Here is a 23,022-nt window from a genome sequence, read left to right as displayed (position 1 = left end):
AAAAAAGTCGGGCAGTTGTTTCTAAAGGGATAAATTATAGAATGTGATTTGGTGCTTTATGGTGCCAGAATAAACAGAAGTTTTGATAATCCGCATTCTTAGCAGTTTACTTGGAGACTGATTTTTTTTACTCTCCAGATCGAAGACGCCATGTTGGATACCCGTCGTAAAATTCCAGGCAGCCTTTTATCATGTTGCATATCCTCTTACTCATTCATTTCACCTTCCAGCAGTTTAGAAAGAACTTGTTCACTTGAATGTTTTTCTTTGGAGTGATTTTAAGGAGACGGCTAAATGGCCATCATACAGGTAGAAACATAAAATCAAGGGTGTGCTATAAAGACAGGACTTCTTAATGCAAAGAGCCCTCTGAAATTCCAAATACCTGCTATAAAATTAAAAATGTAATCTTTGACTTTTAGATGGGAATTTCTACTCTTCAGTTTCATTCTATCAGGTGCATTTTTGCTAACTGCTTGATTCACGCTGAATGGACAGTCCTGTCTTATTCTTGGTATGGCAACAGTGATAGAGATCACTGCTGCTTTCTGTAGAAAGTGGCTGCAAGTTGCTATTATGAGATCTTGTGCAGGTCTAGAGTCTGATTGGATGTGAGGGTCTCATTGTTTCAACAAGCAACTTGGGGTGGCAGTGTCAGAGGTGTTCATTATCTAGGAAGATTTTCATAGGCGATGAGTTTTGCTGAGATAGCCTTCTCTTCTGGGTGTAGAATATATGTGCATAATTAACTTCCTTGAATCCTAAATATTTGGGGAGATTTTAGTAGCTACGAAACCATTTTTACTAGCTTTTTTATGGGGCCTTAGATGATGAAAGTGATCTGGATACAATTTTAGAAAAAAGGAAAACGGTGAGCTGTGAGGAAGAGCTGAAGGATTATTTGGAGAACACCCTTTGTTCTTGAGATCAAATTAGAACAAGGTATGAATTTTGTATCGTCAACTTAAAAGGTAGAGCATCTTTGAACATTGGTTGTACTACTTAGGCCTTGTTTTAATGCTGTTGTGTGAAGGTATGGAAAAAGAGTGCTTTTCACTTCATCTAAGAATATAGAATAATGTCCCTAGTGAACAAGGTTAAGGCAAATAATGCCCACGGTTTAGGAATGGGACAAAGGAAGACTGCTATCATTCAAAAACCAGAGCACATCAGTATTACTGTTCATACCATCACATCCATGCCTTATTCAGAAGGTAAAAGTAGTAGTGCAGATTCTTGGATCACCGGAATCAGAAGTTGGTCTGCACCATCATCTCTTCACTCATAGATTTGATCTCATTCAAAGTTCTAGGAACTCAGATGTTAAAGATAGCCAAGAACTTGCAACTTTAAAAATCATCTAAAAATCGGTACAATACCGGTCTCCTTCCTGAAGATCTTAACAGCAGCTCTGAAGCCATAGAGGAAGCAGCACTGTTCACACACCCAGGAGGTCTTTCCTCCCTGCTCGATCTGAGGCACATTAGAAGAGCAGTATGGACCTGAGGGGCAGATGCACATACCTTCACACACCTCGCAGTGGGACTGTGGTTACAGCTGGAGGTTTGATACTCTTCCTAATAATTTGAGCCGTTAAAACAAAGCCAGAGGTAACAGACCAAGTGAAAATACAATGTCAGGTTGCGGAAAGAGAATGTTACCTATCTGAACACCTACATAAATTCCCCATCATTTTCTTTGTTTAGGAGACCAAGCCAATGTCCGTGTAAATAAAAACAAGTGTGAATATTGATTTTTCTTGAATCAAGACTCAGCTTTATGTCCAAGTCAAAGGCCAATAAACCAGAAAGGCTCCTCTGAGCACAGTGCACAGCTAACATGGAAGACAGTAATTTGACCTCTTATGTAAGCAGTGTTGGAATGGTTCCGCATCCAAAAGGAAGGATGTCAAATGCCTCTTTGGAAATATTTTAACTTCTGTGCATTTCTTTCTTTGTAACGAACTAATCTGTAACAAGCCAGGACGTTATTGTGTTCGGTAGAAACAGATCAATGGCAACATTTAGCCTAAAGGTATAATGAGCTTGATCAGGAAGTTCCATTTAGATTTAAAGGCACTGTAGTCAAATTTAATTTTATTTCTCTCTGTACTTGAGTCTCTTAAACAGGGACCTTCAATTGGACAGGAACGGGACACTGAAGCAAATTGTAATGGATGATGTAATGGCTTACCCGGAAGCATTTTGTGGGAATTGATTTCTTCTAGGTGTCCATCAGCCAGCATTTTGGTGTGAAGGAAATCTTCAAACAGGTAAAACAAAAATTCCCGTTTGTTTAAAACCTGACGGCTATATTAATTTTTCACTTTTGAGAAAATTTTCATGACCTTTAAAATTCAGACTATATCAAGTATTGTTTCAGCCATTGAAGAAAGTGCTTTTGATAGAGATAGGAGAGGGAAACCAAAACATTTCTCAGAGCCGCACTTTCAACTCTGTCCTTGTTACAAACGGCACTTGAGCAAATTCATTTGCCTTTGGAACAGAAAACGACAAGGTAACAGGCTTATCATTACGGATTTGAGTGTTCCAGGTTCTTTAGATAGTAAGTGATATCTTCAAGATGATCCCTTAATGAAATAGATCCATTTTGAGAAGGGATATGGATTTCTTAGAAGAAAGCAAATCCCTATGTTAAAACGGTGTGGTGGGTGTTTTTTGTTGTTGTTTTGCTTTTAGAACTTGCAAGGCACAATCGACTTCATAGTTCGAGATCCAAATAAGACCACGACTTTCCAAACAGGTGTTTCTTTTTGGTTGTTTTTCAATCGGTATATCTTTGGATTGCAACCAGTAGAACTGTGCTTGAACTGGAAAGAAGTAGCGGAGGTTTCAGAAGTGGAACATACGGTGGAACGGTAAGCTGAGAGCATTGTGCAAGGAGAGGAAAGAGGGGAAAATGGTAAGACTTTCCTGAGTCGGAAGGGACCCCTAGGGATCGTCAAAGTCCAACTCCTGGCCTTGCACAGACACTCCAACAGTCCCACCCTCTGCATCCCTGAGAGCATTGGCCAAACGCTCCTGGATCTCTGGCAGCCTTGGGGCTGTGCCCTATGCCTGGAGAACCTATTCAGTGCCTGACCAGCCTCCGAGTAAAATAGCCTTTCCCTGATAGCCAGCCTAATAGTCCCCTGACACAGCTCCTGGCATTCCCTTGGCTCCTGTCCCTGGTCGCAGAGAGCAGAGAGCAAAGTTGTCCCTGTGCTGCCCTTGAGAGGAGCTGAGAGGTCCCAAGTGAGGTGTGAGCTCAGTGTACTCTCTGCAGCTGAACCAAATGCCTTCAGCCACTCTTTGTATGGCTTCCCCTCCAGCCCCTTCACGGTCTCTGTGTCCCTCCTTTGGACATTTCTCCAATAGCCTGAGGTCTTTCTGACGTTGTGGCATCCAAAATTGCCCCCAGGGCTTAAAGAGAGCACTGTCCCAGCCCAGACCAGAGCAGGACAATCACCTCTCTCGAGCGAGAGGTGCCACAAGATAGGGACAGTTGTCAAAAATCAGCTGGAGAAACAAATCTAACAGAGAAACAGGTGATCTAGGCACAGGAAATGGAAGCAGCAGAGGAAGAAGAAGATGAGGAGAGGATTCCTTGTAAAAGTGAAGAAAATGAGCATGCAGAACAGGGACTAGGCATTATGCAGGTAAGTGAACAAGAGAATAAGTTTGAAAGTGAAGGCAGTTTTGTCCAAAAGAAGGAGGAATGGGAAGTCTTTTTGCTGAGAATGAATAGAAAGTTTTTTTCCGTTTCATTTATATATGAAACACCCAGGGCTCTGAATCATGTTTTTAAAAAGTTAAGATTTTTGCTAAGAGTAGAAGTGGTTTCCATGACCAAGATGTAAGTTAGGTAGGTAAATGGTGGGTTAATAATTATTCGATACTTAGGCTAGAGGTAATTGGTATAATTATCTGCTATTATAAATTTACGTACAGAAGAACGTAAAAAAAGTAAACTGCTAACCATGAAGCACGGAGCTTTGGATCGTGCCAGAGTGTCACTGAGACCTGATGAAGACTCTCCTGACTTCATCCTTCGAGACCACTGACCCAATTCAAGAGAAGAGCTGTGCACGCGTGAAGGACTAATTGGCTCATTTTAATATGGGATGGGAGGTGCTGGGCTTATGCATACGTATTGTATGTAAGATCTTGGGGAATAAATAGATGGCAAAGAACCTTGTTCAGGGCCGTCACGCCTTTCGGAGGTGTCTCCCGTGCCGCCCGCATGTGAATAAACATACCACTTTCTAACTTTAATTAGTTAGTCATTATACCAGGATTTTTAAAGATTCAGCTCTAGATCCTTTTGTGGGAAAATGGAGTGTGTAAAGTTGCCAATAATTTTGGAGCGAATTTGGAGGTTTTTGGGGTAACAGGTGAATTTTGGGATGAATTCTGGGGATTTGGGCATTCCCAGGTGAATGGGGGGGGGGATTTGCGGAGATCCAGATGAGTTTTGAGGGGTCCCAGGTTGATTTTGGGGGAGAATTTGTGGAATTTTGGGGGATCCCGGGTAGCAAGGTTTGGGGTTGTGTTGGTTTGAAAGTAAAAGCAGTGCGAGACTCCAAGTCACTAATAAAATTTAATAGGAGAAAAGAGAAAAAATAAAATACATGCAATAATATAAAAGAAAAAACCACCAACAAAGTCAGAAATACAACCTGACACCCTGTCAGTCAGGGTGTTGGTAGCAGTCCGTATAAATGGTGGCTGCAGTCCTCCTGGATGACAGATGTGGTTCAGTTGAAGCAGTGCTCCTGTAGAAGGTGCAGTTTTCCTCCGAAGATCCAGCGATGATGTGGAAAAAATCCGACTTTCCTCTGGGATCCAGTGGAAAGGACTGCCTTGGTGTTCCAAATCTCAGTTTTTATCTAGGTAGGAAATGTTTGGCTCCTCCCCCTGGCTGGAGCATCTCCCAATGGCATGATGTAATCTTATAAGTCACACAAGAGGACTTAATGGCCCATTAACAGCATATATCTTCTGGAGGAAGGATGGGTTGTGAAAAGATAACGATGATCATCCCCCGACTTTATCAGATGGCACATCAGCAGAGGATATCTCCCACAGAGAAAAGGATCACCACCCCTCCCACATTTTAACAGATTGTGATAGAATACACACTTTTGCATTCTACCCCAGGACAGGGGTGAATTTGTGGAATGTGGGGAGTCCTGGTTGAATTTTAGGGGGAATTTGTGGAATTCTAGTGATCTGAGGGGAATTTTGGGGGGAATTTGGTGATTTTAGGGTTCTCAGGTGAATTTGAAGGTTCTCAGGTGAGTTTTGGCGATGCCAGGCAGATTTTGGGGTGAATTCTGTCGATTTTGGGGTATCCAGATGAGCATTTGGGAGTCTTGGGAGAATTTTGGGATGAATTTGGGGGGATGCATGTCGATTTTCCAGGGAATTTTGGTGATTTTTGGGAGTCCCAGACGGGTCTTGGAGTGAATTCGGTGGATTTGGGGGTATCTGGGTGGGTTTTGGCAGGGATTGGAGACAATTTGAGGTGAATTTGGGAGGTGTTGGGGGGACTGGATCTTGGGAGTGATTTGAGGGATTTTGGGGGTTGCAGGTGGGATTTTGGGGTGAAGCCCTAGGATTTGGCCGTCCTCCGTGAATTTTGGGGGGAATTTGTGGAATTCTGGGAGTTGCCAGGTGAGTGCTGGGCATCCCAGGGGGGACTTCAGGGTGAATTTTGGGGATTTTGGGTTTCCCAGGTGATTTTCTGAGGTGAAAAGGTTCAAAAAGGTTTATTTTGAAAACAAGTTAAAGACAGAACGTTATTGAAAATTAATAGATGTGATGCAAATGGGTAATATGCAGACAATACACAGTGAGACAAATCATGGTAAAAATACAGTGGTAACACATGAGTGTGTGAGGATGGGATCAGTATAGCTAAGGCTCAGTTGAAGCTGAAGTTGGAAAAGCATGCCAAAAATAAAAATAATAAAGGCACCTACGGGTATTTCAGTGGGAAAAGGAAGATGAAAAGAAGCCTATCACACCTCCCCTATTCCCCCCCCACCCCCATAAGCCAGACAGGACTAGTGACAACAGACAAGGAGAAGGCTGAGGTACTCAACAAATGTTGGTCTCAATTTTTACTGCCAGTCACTATTTCCACATTGGTCAGGTTATTGGACTGGTGGACTTGATTCTAAGCCATAGTAGCAGGTCAGCTTTCAGACCACTTGAGGAACCTGAGCATTCAGGACCAGGGGACCCACCCAGAGGCATGTCAGGGCCCTGAGAGAACTGGCAGCTGTAGTTGCTAAGGTGCTTCCGTCATCATATTTGAGAAATCAAGGCAACCGGCTGAAGCCTCCAGACACTGTGCTGTATTGACTCCAATACTCTTGGTCTTTTTTGTAAATCTTAGAGCTCTGAGTCAATTGCCCCAGAGGATTCCCAATGCAGTTTCAAAAATGGAATCTTTGTTATTGGTCCGCATGTTGATCTTGGATATTTCCATTTTCTGCACTCCTATATTTTCGAAACATTTGTAATGACTGAAAAGAAAGCTGAGATGAGGAATTATGCTCTTTCCAGTGATATAAATGGACCAGAGTTCTTTACAGACAAATATATTTTTGCTGTCTCTAAGCACATGTGCATACCTGTGTTTGATTTATGTGTCCAGGTTTTGGCAATGGGGCAGCCACAGGGCCGTCCTGTGACAATGCCCCGGGTGCTGCCCTGTCCCGCATTCTTCCAACCGGCTCCACTTCAGGATGCCCTCCCTGCTGAAAGAAGAGGCTGGAACAGCACCTTTAGAAATGTGACTTTCTGTTTCTTTTTTTGTTTTTTTTTTTTTTGTTTTGTTTTGTTATCTTTAAAGTTACTAAAAACCTTCACCCTGATTTTTTCATGTGTTGGGTTTGGGGGTTTTTTTCAGTTTTGGTTGGGTTTTTTGTGGGCATTTTTTGGGGCTTTTTTTGTCTCTTTGGGGATTCTTGGTTGGGGTTTTTTGTGTGTTTGTTTGGCCTGCTTTTTTTGTTTGTTTGTTTGTTTGTTTTGTTTGTTTTTTATTACAGTTTTGTAGAGTTTTTTAAGGAAAGTGATTGGAAAACTGAATAGTCCTCCTCTATAGTCTCCTGGATTCACCTGAGACTCTTCCTAGGCATCTCCCTGATCCTTTTCGCAATGAGTCCCTGTCTTGGTTTGAAAGACAGGTATGGTCTAAGGAAAGGCAAGAGCCCCCTTCCTAAAATGCAGAATGCAACCCCATCCCTTTTAATTATTTTAGGTCCAAATCAGAGGCTTTCAGGCAGGAGATGTGGGGATAAGAATAACAGTTCTTTACTGTTATCTAACAAGGCAGAAAACAACAACAGCTATAAAAATTGACAACAGAACAGAACAGTATAGCTCAGCTCCAGTCCCTTTTGGCCTCAGGCCGTCTCCCTGCGCTCAGTTACCGGTGTTGTGGGCAGGACAGGTCCCACGCAGTCGAAGATGGCTGGAGTGATGGCGGCAGTGGTCCAGGGGTGAGAGGGATGGGGAAACTGACTCCCCCCTCACGGTGTCAGTCGTGGAGCTCGGCAGAGTGTCTGGAGGTAGTAGGGTGAGGTGGGAGAGCAGCAGAGCGATGTCCAAAGGCAGGGAGCATGGATCTCAGCGCTGGGGTGGCAGGGGAGTTGTTAGATCCGAGCACGGGGCGTCCTCTCCCTCCACGAGCCAAAGGAGTGAGTTTTCCAGCCCGCTCCCAACCCAGTCCCGACTTCCCTTTTTCCGGTTTCACCCCCCCCTCCCTCCACTCACCTCCCTGCTAGAGAACATTACCTTAAGATGCAGCCACTTAGCATAACAAGGGAGGAAATTCCAGAGAAAGAAAAGGGAAGCATTCAACCCCCAACAATGGAGTACACCACAGGGAAGGTGTGAGGAAGGGCACTGGCCCAGCTTTTGCCCTGGCATGCAACGGCTGTGTTCTAGTTTCCCAAGCAGCAAGAGCCCTGAGAAGTGAAAGCGATTCTGAAGGAACTCTTTGTCTGCTTGTGTGCTCTTCGCTGCACTGCGCTCGCAAGCGGCTTCGTTCTTTGCCTTCTGCCTTCGGGACAGAGCTGAACTCCAGCGCTCAGCGTCAGCTCTGCCCAACATCTTGTCCTCAGTTCTGCGGGCAAGCACGCCCTGTTGCCTTGGCTCCAAGTGCAAAGCCCATAGCGAGCTCTCACTCAGTGCAATGCACCCAGAAAGACGCTCTCACTCATCCTTCAAGGAGCGATTCCTAACAGCAGAAGCAGCAGAAGCACAAACTGGATGACGAGAAGGCACAATGTAGAACACGTCTCTGTCTTGACACATTTTCGTGTGCGATGTGTCCCTCCAAGTCCTCTGTCCATGCGAAGCTCTATGTACTGTGAGCTCTGCTACTTGCAGCTGAGAAGGACCGAGGAGCTGGCAGCGAATTCGGAGAGCACTAAGCACGTAGGTAAGGAGCGAGAAGTGCCCCTGCAATGCGGTGCTAATAGCAGCTTCCTCGCAGCGGGGGCGAGCTCCGGCCCTAAGACCTTCTAGTCCTGGCAATGGATCTCTGTGTACGGTGTAGGCGAAAAGCTTTCATTTTCTATTCGAACTGCGAGAGAGGCAGACTGTTGCACGGAGCTCTGAGAACAAAGGTGCACGCCCTAGCTGGGCTTGGGCAGAAGCAGCGTTCTCGAGAGCTTGGCTGCAGGCATACTGGTGGCTGTGTGGCGCCGCTTCAGTGGCTTCTGACCTCCGGGGAGCGAAAGCGGCGCCAGGCATGGGCGAGGGCTGTGAACGAAGCCTCTCAAGTACCGTGCTTGTGTGCACCACGTTACAGGCTACTAGGAGAGGAAGGTGGCTGCCTCTCGCTTGCCTTCCCAAGTGCCCTTAGCAGTCGGAAGGAGCAAGCTGAAGCACTGCTGCTTGTGCTACTCCTTGGTTCCCTTGCAGCCCGCTGTGGAAACATTGGCGGTGACTTCTAGGTGCCGAGTTGCACACAGCACCACGGTAAATGCCGCGGAGACGGGAAATGCAGAGTGCAGGGAGGAGCTGGACGTGGCTTACGTGCAATAAGTAGAAGGTGAACCTAGGCACTGCCTCTTCAATCTGGCCCCCTGTGCTCTGGTAGCAACTTTTGCAAGTCGGCAAAGGCAGCTGCGAGTATGTAGAATGGAGGGCAGCGAAAAGCCATGTATTATGCGCCCTTTCAGGGCTGCTGACAGAGGGCTACTTTAAGAACGCCTTCTTCTTCCTCGCGTCCTTCTCGCTTTCCTCTACCTGCATGGAGAACACCACAGCGAAGGTGTGAGTAAGGGCACTGCGCCAGCTTTTGGCCTGGCCTACCTGTGCTGCGCCTTTAGTAGCGCACCAGAACAATGGCATTTCTTACCCGCAAGGCAAAAGAGGCATTAGTGTGGCCTCAGGAATGGCAAGTGCCTAGGCATTAAGTTGAAAGACCATGTATGAGCGGTCTTTAGAGGTTTCCTCCCCCATGGCGCAGGTGTATGCTCATTCTCGTGCTGAACTGAAAAGTCTGGGCATGGCAAGTCTTACCTCTGTTGTGCAGAGACAAACACAAATGTGGGGCTATGATCCTCTGTTCCGGACCTCTGCTTCCGGGTGTGTGGGGCGCCATGAGCCCGCAGCAGCCGCCGAGGACACTGTGGATTGTGGATGAGGCTGGGCTGGCCCCTTGCCCCCCGTTGGTCAAACAGCGGCAGGAGTGGCGTCGGAGCGGCATCGCCTGAGGGCTCCATGGGGGGCGGGGAGAGAGCCGGGAGTGAGCCCAAGCGACACCGGAAGCGATATCCGTAGTGCCCGGAAGGCCAGCGGTGGCGTCGAGTTTCACGGGTAGGAGGCTGCTAAGCTGCTTTGAAAGCTGGAGCTCCTCTGCTCTAGGACAGACTGGGAGAGCTGAGGGTGTCCAATCTGGAGAACAGAAGGCTCCAGGGAGACCTTTGAGCCCCTTGCAGTGCCTGCTGGGGCTCCAAGATAGCTGGGGAGGGGACTTTGGAAAAGGGTGTTGTCTCGTAGGACAAGGGGGAATAGCTTCAAACTGCCAGAGGGCTGGGGTAGATGGGATATTGGAAAGGAATTCTTCCTTGTGTGGGTGCTGAGGCCTGGCACATGTTGCTCAAAGAGGCTGTGTGGGAGCCCCATGGCAGGAAGTGTCCAGGTCCAGGCTGGAGCAGACATGGAGCAACCTGGACTAGTGGAAAAGTGTCCCTGCCCATGTCAGGATGTGGGAAGAAGATAATCTATCTCTAAGGTCGCTTCCAGTCCAAACCCTTCTGGGATTCTAGGATTCATGGAAGGCCCTTTTCCAAGTGAAGTGTTGCATCTCTTGGCTCCCAGCTTGTAGTTGCCAGTTCTTCTGGAAGCCGGCCTGGCCAAGCAGCTGTGATGAGCCATGGGTTCTCAATTGGACGAGTGTGATATATTTGCAGAGAGGAAGGCTGCAGACAGATCTTCAAGGCCCAGGTAAAACAAGCAAAGGCTTGAATAAAAGCCAAAGGTTGGTTGTGTTAGTTTGCTGGCTGTTGAAATGGCCCCAGGTCATTTTCAACGTTTCTAATTTGGATTTGTTTGAGTAAAAAATGAATGTGTTACCTCCAGCGTAGGCTCTCCAATGCATCTCCATGTGCTCCCATCTCTTTGTTGTATATCAGGTTCTATTAACTGAAGACAGAATGATAACACAGTAGTAAAATATTTAGAGGTGTAGTTAGCCAGCTTCAGGAGTTTTCAACTCTGCTGTTGACTTTTCTGGTAACTGTAAGCAAGGCAACACAATCCACTTACTCCACTTTTCCTCTCTGAGGAAAAGATGATCTTTTTTTTTTTTTTTCCTCATTTTGAAAATAGCCTCGAATGAAGAGAGTTATTCATGTGGCATGTAGGATTCATTATTTTGCCATTCTCTTCTGCTATCTTTTGCGTACTAGTTTTTTTAAATTTTTTTTTGTCGCTGTTCTCCATTCAGTAGGTTTGAAAGAATTCTAATTGTTGAGATGATGGTTCTTTGAAGGCTCACTTAGCCCACCTTTTGGGTGAAGGAAAGAAGAAGACAAGGTCCTCTAAGAAGAGTAAAAAGCATACTTTAAAGAGACATTCAGAGAAGTCTTCTGATGCGTTGCAATTACCTTGTAATCAGCAGAAATGTGTTGGAAAAACACCCATCAGTGACTTCACAAGAAAGCCACACTCAAGACAGGTAAAGAACAGAAGCATAAAACCCCAAAGGTATGAAATGGACAGATTTTCATTGAGAATGAGCAACTCCTGAATTCTTGGTTCTAGAACTGGAGGCTTTGTCTTGGTTTGAAAGAGAGGTATTTCCTAAGCAAAGGCAAGAGCCCCCTTCCTGAGATGCAGAATACAACCCCCTCCCTTTTAATTATTTTAGTTTTAAATCAGAGGCCTTAGGTGAGGAGATGTGGGGATAAGGATAACCGTTCTTTACTGATATCTAACAAGACATAAAACAACAACAGCTATAAAAATTGACAACAGAACAGAACAGTATGTCTCAGTTCCAGTCCGTTTTGGCCACAGTCCATCTCCGTGTGCTCAGTTACCCGTGCTGTGGGGGCACGGCAGGTCCCGTGCAGTTGAAGAGGCTTGGGTGATGGCGGCAGCAACCCAGGGTGAGAGGGATGGGAAAGTAACTCCCCCCGCACGGTGTCTGTCCTGGTGCTCAGCAGAGTGTCCGGTGGTAGTAGGGTGAGGTAGGAGAGCAGCAGAGCGATGTCCAACGGCAGGGAACGTGGATCTCAGCGCTGGGGTGGCAGGGGAGATGCCAGATCGGAGCCCAGGGTGTCCTCTCACTCCACGAGCCAGGCGAGAGAGCCCGCCCGCTCCGCACCCCTTGTCCCACCTTTCCTTTTCCGGTTGCCCCCTCCGTCTCCACCCACCCCCCTACGAGAGAACATTATCTATTGTTTATGCATGTTATGCGCCCTTTCAGGGCTGCTGACAGGGGGCTACTTTAAGAACGCCTTCTTCTTCCTCTCATCCTTCTCGCTTCGCTCTAGCTGCATGGAGTACACCACAGTGAAGGTGTGAGGAAGGCCACTGGCCCAGCTTTTGCCCTGGCGTGCAATGGCTGTGTGCTACTTTTCCAAGAAGCAAGAGCACTGAGAAGTGAAAGCGATTGTGAAGGAGTTCTTTGACTGCTCGTGTGCTCTTCTCTGCACTGCGCTCGCAAACGGCTTCGTTCTTCGCCTTCTGCCTTCTGGACAAAGCTGAACTCCAGCGCTCAGTTTCAGTTCTGCCCAACAGCTTGTCCTCAGTTCTGCGGGCAAGCACGCCCTGTTGCCTTGGCTCCGAGTGCAAAGCCCATAGCGAGCTGTCACTCAGTGCAATGCACCCAGAAAGACGCTCTCGCTCGTCTTTGAAGGAGCGATTCCTAACAGCAGAAGCATCATAAGCACAAACTGGATGACGAGAAGGCACAATGTAGAACACGTCTCTGTCCTGGCACATTTTCGTGTGCGATATGTCCCTCCAGGTCCTCTGTCCACGCGAAGCTCTATGTACTGTGAGCGCTGCTACTTGCAGCTGAGAAGGACCGTGGAGCTAGCAGCGAATTCGGAGAGCGCTGAGCACATAGTCAAGGAGCGAGAAGTGCCCCTGCAATGCGGTGCTAATAGCAGCTTCCTCGCGGCGGCGGCGAGCTCCGGCTGCAAGATCTTCTCGTCCTGGTAACAGATCTCTGTGAAGGGCGTAGGCGAAAAGCTTTCGTTTTCCATTCGAACTGTGAGAGGCAGACTGTTGCACGGAGCTCTGAGAACAAAGGTGCACGCCCTAGGCCGGCTTGGGCAGGAGCTGCGTTCTCGAGCGCTTGGCTGCCGGCACACTACTGGCTGTGTGGCGCCGCTTCAGCGGCTTTTGGCCGCCGGGGAGCGAAAGCAGCGCCAGACTTGGCGAGGGCGGTGAACAAAGCCGCACAAGTACCGTGCTTGTGTGCTCCACTGTTGGAGTCAGTAAGTCAGGAGTTTCTCTGAATCCTTCAGGGAGAGATCACAATGCTGGTATTGAGTTGAAACCTTTGGATGGATTGAAGTATATTCGGCCTCTTACTTATAAGGCAGAGGTGTAGACTTCAGCTATAACATAAGATAAAGAAAATAAGTAAGTAAATGGAATAAGTTTTAAGTGCTTTTAGTGAGCAAAAGGTCTTAGATGCCTAAGAAGTAGTACATGTTTTAGTGAAGGTTGAAAAACATGCTAGTGTTTTCTTCAAGGCTCCAAGAACTTAGCTTTAGACATAATAGAGTTAGAGTTAAGAAAATTGCTGACATTTTTCAGTTAGAACAAGATAGGCCATGACCGTAATTTTTACATAGCTTGGCGTGTTAAGAAATTAGAATTCTAATAGGTTAAGAAGTAGTGGTCCGAGTCTGGTCCGATTCTACGTCTTAGTTTGCTCCTAAGTTTCTATAAAAGAAGAGGCTTGGAAAGAGACATTGCTTTTAGCCATTGCTTTTATGCCACAGCTTTTGCTCTGCTTTTGTTTTCGCCGCTGAAATCAAGACCCGAGAAGAAGATAGGAGCTGCCCGGCTCCTCCGGCCCTGCTGGGACCACGGGGTGCTTCTGCTTCTGTTTGGGACTTTGAGCTAGAACCTGGAATGGACTTTGTTAGCTTTGACTGCATTTGAGACTGATGTGTTTCTGCAATAAATAACTTTACAGCTACTATTAGCCGATTTGCTTTTTACATAAAAGAAGAAGTAGCCAGACAGTGTGGGTGCACAAGAGGCACCCGGAGGTCCCCAGAAACCTCACATTTGGTGCCCCGTGTTTGGTGCCGTGCTTTCGCTTTGCTTTGCAAGGCTTTATATCTACTGTCGGGCCTCCCTGGAACCCTCATTTGAGTGTGGCAAGAAGAAGGCTGGACACCCCACCGGTTGCTGAGAGGAGCAAGCACCCCTAAAAGGTGGACGAAGGGGGCTGGGTCTGGACCTTCTCATCGCCTGTCTTATATTGAGGTGAGCTTTGGGGTGAAGAGTAGTGCCATTTAGAATTAGAGAAATGCGAAATAATATGCCAAAAGAGCAGAAATATGTCTTTGATTACTTAAAATTCTTGTTAAGAAAGCATGGTTTTAACCTTTCTGAAAAAAAGGTGAAAGAGCTTTTAGTATATGCTCATAGTGTGTTTCCTGATATAGATCTTGATTCTGCCTTAAGTGCTTCTTATTGGGATCAGATAGGAGTTAAGCTTTTTGAAGATGTTACTCGAGGTGATAAGACAGCCCCGTTGCTGTTACCAACTTGGAAGTATGTTAGTGATTCTCTGTTAATGCATAATCTTGTCGATACAGAGGTTTCCTCTCTCCCTTCTGTGATGCCCTTGCGAGCCTTTGAGGGAAATTCTGGAACCGAGCCCCCCCCACCGCGATCTCGGGCAGCCACCCCACCGCGGTCTCCTGCAGCTAGGGAGGATGGCCCTGAATGCGATCTCGGGGTCTCGCCGCCACGATTGTTACACAGTGAGACCTGTTTTGCGAGTGCGGGACCTGGTTCTGTCCCACCGGCCCCCGAACGGAGTTTCGAGGGCGAAAGAGCTGCGGGTCCTGTACCGGGTTCCAGTGTCGGGGATTCGTGTGATTGTCAGTTTCCCTCCCCTCCGCGGTTGAGTCGAGCGGCAGCGCCAGTTTTGGCTGCGCTGGAAGCACGTCGCGATTTTTACGGCATGACTGCCGGTGCTAGGTACCGGCCGTGCGGGCCGCTTCCTTTAACGGTAGCTGCGCCGCCGTTTTTTTCTACCTTGCGCCGGGACGATGCCGGCTTTGCTGCATTTTACGGGCCTTTTCCACAAATGACTCAGTCGGCTTTCATACCTTATGCCGTGAGTTTGGATTCGGGAGCGCGTTCGGGGGGTTTTCCATCTCTGCATACTTATCGGGACAGCGCGGAAGTTTTCGAACAAGTGCTGCCTCATGACGTCAGTCCTTTGCGTCGGGCAGCCGTCGCCTCTTCTGCGCCTGCTGGTCCCCAACCGGCCCCGCGTTGCTGTGTTCATTGTGCACCTACGGAGACGGAGTTGCCGGTCCCCGCCCCCAGCCGGACCGGCAATGTGATCGGGAGATCGGGATCCCCCCTCCCCCCCCACCGCGTAGCCGCGGGGCTGCGGTTTCTGTGCCTGCATGGGACAACCCTCCTTCTCTACCCATAGATGAGGCAGAGTTGGCAAAGAAGAGGGGGAATTGGAGGGAGGAGGGGCAGGACGGCGTTATTGAGGGTGAGAGGGAAGATCAGTGGGCTGTTGAGAAAAAGAGAGGAGTTGATTGTCCCGTTCCAGGGAGATCAGAGGTTCCAACATCAAAGCCAGAAAACTCAAACGGGGAAAGAAGTTCGTCTGTTTTTAAGCCTGAGGATTCTCAGTCAAAGACTCCACAGCATGTTTCTGTAAATTGGACAGCAATGAGGCACCAAGCAATTAAAGAGAAAGATTTTAATTTAGCTACTGAACCGTTATTAGCTCTGCCTGTTAGATACGGCAGAGGAGGAGCGAACCCTAGATGGGAACCAATAGATCATCAAGATGTTAAGGAGCTGAGGAAGGTATTGAAGGAGGATGGATTGGGCTCACCATATTTTAGGCAATTATTGAGAGGAATGTTTAACAGTGTGGATTTGACACCGCATGATTGCCGTTGTATTGCTGGAGCATTGTTGATGGAATCACAATTAATTTTGTGGGAAGGAAGGTGGAAAAGGTTTTTAAATCAATTAATTGAAGGATATGCTGGGGGTCCCAATGCTCAGTTTACACTGGCAGATTTAGCAGGAGAAGCCCCACATGATAGAACTGAAGACCAGGCAGTAGATTTGCCTAGAGCAGTGCTCAATGATATTAAGAGGGCTGCCTGCAAAGCCTTGCTTCTGACTCAGCCAGCAGGGACCCCAGAGGGAGATTTTGTGCAAATTAAACAAGGGCCAACAGAACCCTATGCAACATTTGTTGACCGCCTATCACAGGCCCTGGACAGGCAATGTGAAGATGATAGAATCCGTACACTGATGCTTCAAACTCTTGCTTTCACGAATGCTAATAGTGAGTGTAAAAAAAGTTATTCAAAGCCTGCCAGATTCTAACCCCGATCTCTCACGGATGCTAGAGGCTTGCAGTAAGATTGGCACTCCCCAACGTATAGCTACTCTTCAAGCAGATACTATGGGAGAGAAGATTGGGGAAAAACTTAAAGAGAATAATGATTACCTTGCAAAGGCTCTTGATAATCTTAGTTCAGCACTTTTGCAAAATAATAAGTTTCAGAAAGATGGTGCTTCTAAAGGATCATGTTATAGATGTGGAAAATCAGGACATTTGATAAAGAATTGCCCAGAGCCAGCAGAGAGCTTGAAGTCAACTGGTCATTGCCCAAGATGCAGAAAGGGGAAGCATCAAGCTAGCCAATGCCGTTCTAAATATGATATTGAAGGGAATCTGTTGACGGGAAACGGGAGAGTGAGTGCCCCCCACCGCGTGCCGAAACAAATAGTGGCTTTCCAGCAGCCAGGAGGCTTCCCTGGGGCAGGATACATGAATTATCCGGCCCCATCATACCCTGGGTGGCCAGTCAGTTACCCAACGATCCCACCCTTTTACCCCCAGGGGCACAATGCGAGCTGGCAACTTCCAAATTAACCTGCTTTTTACAGAATTGTCATGCAGTTGTTTCTACAGGAGTGACGGGAACTTCACAAAGGAGACAAGATTTTCTAATTATAGGTAAAGAAAGGAATCGTATTTTGGGACTTGTGGTTTTTCCAACTATTGTTTCAGCAAATTGTAATGAAGAATTGACAGTTTTAGTTCAAGCCTGGTGCCTTCCACTTGCCATTCCAGCAGGAACTCCAATAGCTACAGCTGTTGCTTTGCCACCTAATATAGAGGAGCAGCTTGTTGAAGGTCAGCGGATGTCAACTGGGAACATGAATACAGCTTCTCATGTTTTTTGGGTGGAACATATAGGCCGCAACCGACCAAAACTGACTTGCAGCCTAACTCATAATAACAAAACTATTGAAATTACAGGTCTCCTGGACACTGGTGCTGATGTTACAGTGATTTCTTATTTGCTTTGGCCAAAGGACTGGACTTTAATTACTCCTTTAGATCCTATTACAGGTATCGGAGGGGCCACTGTTTGTCAACGAAGTGAATACATGATCACAGTCAGAGGACCAGCGGGGAAGACAGTGGCCATCTGTCCCTTTGTGGTGCAAAGACCCATCACAGCCTGGGGAAGGGACCTGCTGTCTCAGTGGGGAGCAAGGCTGGAAGTGGATTTTTGTGAAAAGCCATGACAGCATTTATCACTCCAAAATTATCCTGGAAAACTAATAATCCTGTATGGGTGAGTCAATGGCCTCTGGAGGAAGAGAAATTGAGTGCTCTTAAAGAACTGATTAGAGAACAACTACGAAAAGGCCACATTAGAGTGACGAACAGTCCGTGGAATTCACCAGTGTTTGTCATTCGCAAGAAAGCATCTGGTGCCTGGAGGCTGCTTCAAGACCTCAGGAAGATCAATGAGGTAATAGAAGACATGGGACCACTACAACCGGGTCTCCCTTCGCTCTCAATGATCCTGAGAGACTGGCCTCTTGTTATTATTGACTTAAAAGACTGTTTTTTCAATATCCCACTTCATCCAGATGACGCTCCACGGTTTGCTTTTTCTATTGCAAGTATCAACAGACAAGAACCCCTGCAAAGATACCACTGGGTGGTTCTGCCACATGGAATGAAGAACTCTCCTACTATATGTCAATGGTTTGTGGCTCAGGCTTTGGCCCCTGTGCAGCAAAAGCATCCTCGAGCAATGATTTTACATTACATGGACGATTTACTTATTTCAGCTTCGACTCAAAAGGAAGTAAAAGAGGTTTGTGATAATGTTGTTGCAGCAGCTCAGGAAGCAGGACTTGAAATCTCCACTGAAAGAATACTTCACCATGGAAGTATTTAAGGTCGAGAATGACAGAGCATTCCATCAAGCCTCAGAAAATTCAGCTCCAAACTAAGGTCAACACCTTACAAGATCTGCAGCAACTTTTGGGGGAAATCAACTAGATCAGAGTTACTTTAGGGATTACCAATGATGAACTTGCTCTGGTTTTTGACTTGCTTAGAGGGAATTGTGACATCACTTCTCCGAGATCTTTGACACCTGAAGCTCAGAAAGCCCTTGAAAAGGTCACTGAAGCCCTTCAATCTAGACAAGCTCATCAACGTGTGCATTCATTGCCTTATTTTCTTGCAATTTTGGGGGGAAACAAACAGTTATATGGACTGATATTTCAGTGGGACGTTCTGAAAGGGGACCCTTTGTTGATAATAGAATGGGTTTTTTTATCTTCTAGGTCTCCCAAGACAATTTTTACCAAGATGGAAATGTTGGCTCAGATTGTAATTAGAGCCAGGGAAAGGTTAATGGCCATTGCAGGTCGGGATTTTACCATAATCTACTTGCCTTTGAGGAGAGAGTATTTTGATTGGGCATTGCAAAAGTCAGAGGATTTGCAGATTGTGTTGTTAAAGTTTTCGGGTATTTGTTCTATACATTTCCCAAGTCACAAGTTATTGCAAGCAAAATTAAATTTTAGGGAAAAGCCCATTTTAAGTCAAGTGCCTCTGGAAGCTATTAGTGTTTACTGATGGTTCAGGGAGAACCCATAAGTCAGTTATTACGTGGCAAAACGAAAAAACTAAAGACTGGGAGTCAGATATTCAGTCAGTGGAAGGTTCACATCAAGTTGTGGAGTTAGCAGCTGTAGTTAGAACGTTTCAACTTTTTCCAGAGCCTTTTAATTTGATCACAGATTCTGCATATGTAGCAAATATAGTAAAAAGAATAGAGGGATCAATTCTAAAAGATGTCGATAATGATGATTTATATCGATACCTTGCATGTCTTTATACTCTCTTGCAAAATAGAACTAATCCATATTTTGTTTCCCATATTAGGGCTCATTCTTCACTTCCAGGATTTCTGGCAGAAGGGAATGCTAGGGCTGATGAGCTGACAGTGGCTGTTGTTAATACTTTGCCCAACATTTTTGAGCAAGCAAAATTGAGTCATGCCTTCTTTCGCCAAAATGCTCAAGCACTTGTGCGGACCTTTCACCTTTCTAAAGATCAGGCGAAGGCAATTATAAGTGCCTGTCTTGACTGTCAATTGGTGCAACCTCCTGTCTCCACAGGAGCAGTCAATCCACGAGGGTTACACAGCCTTGAATTGTGGCAAACAGATATTACTAAGTACCCATCATTTGGGAAGTTTAAAAACATCCATGTGTCAGTGGACACTTTTTCAGGTGCAGTTTATGCCTCCCTTCATACAGGGGAGACAGCTAACCAGGTGTGTCAACATTTTTTGCAAGCTTTTGCTTCATTGGGTGTGCCTCAGGAGATAAAAACTGACAATGGCCCAGCATATAAGGCCAAAAGATTGTCTGATTTTTTGATGGATTGGGGTGTTCGACATGTTTTAGGTATCGCTCATTCTTCCACGGATCAAGCAATTGTTGAAAGAACGCATCGCTCTTTAAAACTGTCCTAGGGTGATGTTATGGTGTTTGTATCTCCAATCGTGTGTTCTGATTATGTTTGGTATTATGTCCTGTGCTTCCAGGACTGACTCTGAAAGTGAAGCTTTGTTTTGTCTTGTTATCAGCCGGCTCACCTCCCCCATGGTCTATGTTTAGGAGAGGTTTTAGCTCGGCTTGCTTGCTTGCCTGCTTGCTCGCTTCTGCCTCTTTTTCTTTCCTTCGCTTTGCCCTTGCTTTTTGCTTATTAGTTAGTTCAGCTAGGCAGTCCAACTTTTTCCCTGGACTGTTTTCTCTTCCACCCCGTTCCCTCCCTCTCCTGGATACCATCTGAACCTGTTCTGGACGGGGACCTGGGAAACCCCAAGAAACACCGGGAGTCTACACTTTGTCACCTGCAGCAGTCATCCCCAGCACCGGAGACTGATAAATGAGCGACCACTCGCCGGAGAGACTGAACTTGTCATCCCTTCAGAACGGTGAAAGAGGTTTTTGTCAGCTGGTGTTGTCTTTTTCCCTGTGCTGGGGAGTGTCTTGCTTGTTAAATAAACAGGTTTTTTCTCCCACTCTTCTCTGAGGGAATTCTTCCCGAACCCGGTGGTGGGGGGGGAGGAGTCGTGGGGTTTGCTGTCTGGGGGCTCCTTATGGAGGTTTTCCCCCAAATTTGCCCAAAACCAGGACAAATATATATTGGCGCCCATCTCGGGGCTTGAGAAAGTGGGAAAAAAAACCTGTTCTAATAATAATTTGGTTCAAATTATTTTGTGTTGGTATAGAGCAGTTATTGGCTATGTTGTTGGAATTCATGTCTTTTGGGGTGGAGGCCTGCATGGGTTTTTGGTCCCTAGGGTTTTTTGAGGTCTTAATACCTCTGTGGTCCCTAGGTTTATTTGCTTATCCAGAAATAGCTCCGGTATTGTCCCTAACACGTAGTTTCTGTAGCAGAGGGGCATTGACCAAAATATCCATCTGGATGGGCTTGGTTTTAATGGCCTGCAGGAGATTTATAAAGGTGCTGGAGTCTGTTCCAGGAATGTATGGTTCTTGGTTGTGGTTGTGTACTCAGTTTGTTAGAGGAGAAGCAGGGGATGAGGCTTTTCAGCCTTTGTTTTCCTTCTTCTCCTCTGAATTTGTTACATCCTTATTAGAGAATGTTCAGTTTCCCCTAAATGTTAAAGAGACCATCTTTCTGGTGTTTAATATGGTAAGCTTTCTCTATACAGTTTGCAGTTTCTCTAGAATGAGAGCTGAGATTTCTAGAGGGGCTGAGACCCCTGACCCCAGAGTAGAGCCAGGCGTGAGAAATCCTGAGTGGTGTGGGAAATGGGAGGATATGGGCCAAATCTTAAAGGAATTTTCTGACCCTACATCCTGGGATTTTCCATGTGAACAAATTCAGAACCCAGCTGAGGTGGCAAAGTACCTGAAAGAGAAGTGCCATGGTAATTCTAAGGAGAAGAAGATCATTGCAGTGAGCTGGGCCCTGGCATATGCTTACCGTACCCTGCTAGATACTGTAGGGCAGCAGACAGAGGAAGGGGGACAGGCAGATAAATCAGCCACTATCCCAGTCACTCAGGCTGCAGCCAACACCCCAGGCTCGAGGCCAACAACTACACCAGAAAGTGAGCCTAAGCCAGCAGCTAAACCTGTCAGTAAGCCTCAACCAATGGCTGTTGCTACCAGCACGAGAAGTGGAAAGTGCACAGACAAGACTGATCGACCAGTGGATGACGATGATGATGATGATGCAGGAGAAGGACCCTCGACGCCTCCTGACATAAAACCAGGAGTCAAAGCAACTGGTACAAGATCAGAGGCCAATATTGAGTCCCTATCTCTGAAAGACCTTCGTGGCCTGAGAAAGGATTACACCCGACGACCTGATGAATCTATAATTAGTTGGCTAGTCCATCTTTGGGATGCTGCAGGCGAGGCTACAATTCTGGATGGCACTGAAGCCAGGCATTTGGGAACTGTGTCACATGATCCAGTTACTGACCAAGGAATGATGAGGGGGCCTAACCCTCACAGCCTCTGGGCACGGGTCCTGGACAGTGTAGCACAAAGATACCTGTGTGCAGACGATCTTTATATGCAGCAGACCCAGTGGAAGACAATAGAACAAGGGATCCAACGCCTGAGAGAAATGGCAGTGGCAGAGATTATCTTCTCAGATGACATAACAACTAGGAATCCGGACTTGGTACCGTGTACATCTGTGATGTGGCGAAAACTTGTGTGGCTTGGGCCCCATGAATACGCTTCTGCTTTAGCAATAATGAAGCAGGACGAGAGGGATGAGACCGTGCTTGATATGGCGATGAAGCTCCGAGCATATGCAGATGCCGTGCATGGCCCAACACATGCCAGAATTGCAGCTGTGGAAACACGTCTGCAGAAATTAGAAGACAAGATAGAGGAGAATCATAGAAGACTCAGGGAGGAGATTAAAGAGGACCTTCTCCAAATCTCAGCAGTACAAATTAGAGGCCCTGGTATCCAACGCAGACGTTCCCTGATGGGGAGAGGAGGTACACCCCAAGAGCTGAGCTGTGGTTCTTCCTACGTGATTGCGGAGAAAACATGAGGAGATGGGATGGAAAATCTACTGCTGCTCTGGCACAACGGGTGCGTGAATTGAAGGAAGGCAAGACTCAAAGAGGAAGTTCCACCAAAAGGAGAGCAGCTCCAGTTGCCCGTAGCCAAGCTGCCAAGTATGATGATGATGATGATGATATGTCTGATCCCCTTGAAGGAACCTCTAAGACATATGCCCAAGGAAAGAAGGATAAACAGGCTTAGAGGGGCCCTGCCTCTAGCCAGGGAGAGGCGAGGGAAAATCATGTTTTCTGGACTGTGTGGATTCGTTGGCCTGGCACATCGGAACCACAAAAGTATAAAGCTTTGGTTGATACTGGTGCCCAATGCACATTAGTCCCATCAAGATATGTGGGGGCAGAATCTGTTTCTATTGCTGGTGTGACAGGTGGATCACAGGACTTTACCTTGGTGGAAGCTGATGTGAGCTTGACTGGACATGAATGGAAAAAACATCCTATTGTGACTGGCCCAGTGGCCCCATGCATTTTGGGCATAGATTACCTCCGAAGGGGGTGTAAGGCTTTTTCTCGGCCCAAAACAGGGTCTTTCACCCTTCCTCCGGTCTAGCTCAAGTGTTAGGGTGAAATTCCCCTGGGCCCTAGCCACAGAGACGTAGTTAAGATATCAAAAGAGGCTCTTTCCCCTGATAAAGTTACAGGTTTATTTCTCGTGGGTAGTGAGTGAAAAGGGAAGGGAAAAGAGCGGGGGAAGAGAGAGAAAAGAGGGGGAAGGACAGGGTAAAAGCGTGGGGGGGGGAAGAGAACGGGGGAAGAGAAAAAGCGCGGGGGAAGAGAGTGGGGGGAAAAAGAGAAGTGCGGGATAAGAGAGCGAGGTCAGCGGGTCCTGACCTTTTCTAGGGTCTGGAAAG

The sequence above is a fragment of the Sturnus vulgaris genome, chromosome W (genome assembly GCF_052056855.1).
Source record: "Sturnus vulgaris isolate bStuVul1 chromosome W, bStuVul1.hap1, whole genome shotgun sequence".
NCBI classification, from domain to species: domain Eukaryota; kingdom Metazoa; phylum Chordata; class Aves; order Passeriformes; family Sturnidae; genus Sturnus; species Sturnus vulgaris.
The sequence above is the reverse complement of the archived record's forward strand: the minus strand, read 5'-3'. Positions refer to the sequence as shown.